Source organism: Pteropus vampyrus, unplaced genomic scaffold (genome assembly GCF_000151845.1).
Source record: "Pteropus vampyrus isolate Shadow unplaced genomic scaffold, Pvam_2.0 Scaffold128, whole genome shotgun sequence".
Lineage (NCBI taxonomy): Eukaryota > Metazoa > Chordata > Mammalia > Chiroptera > Pteropodidae > Pteropus > Pteropus vampyrus.
This window is the reverse complement of record NW_011888909.1, coordinates 1,308,301-1,309,622: the sequence shown is the minus strand read 5'-3', so window position 1 is coordinate 1,309,622 and position 1,322 is coordinate 1,308,301. Positions and strand designations below refer to the sequence as shown.

At 39.9% G+C, this 1,322-nt stretch overlaps 1 pseudogene; it reads left to right on the top strand.

The window, feature by feature from the left end:
- Positions 1-580: 580 nt before the first annotated feature.
- LOC111744151 lies at positions 581-709 on the top strand (annotated as a pseudogene).
- Positions 710-1,322: the final 613 nt, after the last annotated feature.

The following is a 1,322-nucleotide window of genomic DNA, read 5'->3' as shown; positions in this document are numbered from 1 at the left end:
ATAAGGAGAGGCAAAAATGAGGAACAGTCTGTTTGCTTTGGCCCTAAAGTAAATGGATGTCCGAAAATAGTTTAGGACAAATCCATGTGCAACCTTGAGTTCCATGCTAAGCAGTATGAGATTTATTCTGTGAATGTCAAGGGCTTCTAGAGGTGCAGAATAAAATATCTGAATTTTGTTTCAAGAACTTTATTCTTAATTATGGGATCGATGTTAGAGGCAAGACATTGAAGGCAGAGAGACCAATCAGAAGCCACGTCGTAGACCATGTGAGGGAGAAGATCAAAACTCAACTGGCAGTGACAAAAGTAGGTCTGGGAAAGAAGAGTTGATGCAAAAGATGCTGTATCTGTAGAACCAATAGTACTTGACATTTGGGGATATATTTGTTATATAGGTTAATAAATATGACAAGTAAACTTCAAAAATATACCATGGTTCCAACACAATAGAAGATTATTTCTTACTTATGTAACAGTACTAGGTTGAAGAGGCTGCCCTTCCTTACAGTGGCATTTGCAGACACCCACTAACAGGAACTCTGCTGTTTTCAACACATAGCTTCAAAGATTGATCCAGGGCCTACGGCCATGCCACCTTGAACATGTCTGATCTCATCTGATCTCCTCTGATCTCAGAAGCTAAGCAGGGTCGGGCCTGGTTAGTACTTGGATGGGAGACCACCTAGGAAGACCAGGTGCCATAGGTGTAAAAAATAAAGGATTGGAAGCTGACAAGGTCTTTGCATTCTGTGAGGTCAACCAAGGGTTGCCTCACCTAAATAAAAATAAATAAATAAATAAATAAAGATGGATCCAGGGATCATTTCAATTCCAGGCAGCCTAATGGTAAAACAGTATGGAAGAACTTGGGTGGGAAGTTTCCAGGCCAAGGAATGGCATACATCACTTCCAGTCACATTCTGTTAGCTAGAGCTCATTTATACAACTATATTTAACTTCGGGAGAGCCTGAAAATGTAGCATAGTTGTGTGAGCAGGAAAATGAAAGGACTATGGAATTTGGAGAGCAGATATGAGTCTTGGCCATAGACTGAACATAGAGAGATATAATCGAATTGAAGATATGTTTTTTTGAATTGCATGATTGTCATTATAGTGATAATATCAATGTGGGTAGAAAGTGCAGGCAGACTAAGTGATGAGCTAAACTTTGACCCCAATTAATTAATGGGTCAGTGTGTCAGAAGAGGGAAGACCAAGTGAAATCAAGATTTCAGGAGGATTGGATCTGCAAAGAATGAAGGGCACACTATGGGGAAAAGTAGGGAAAAAGGGAAGAAAAGCAGAGGACATGAATGAA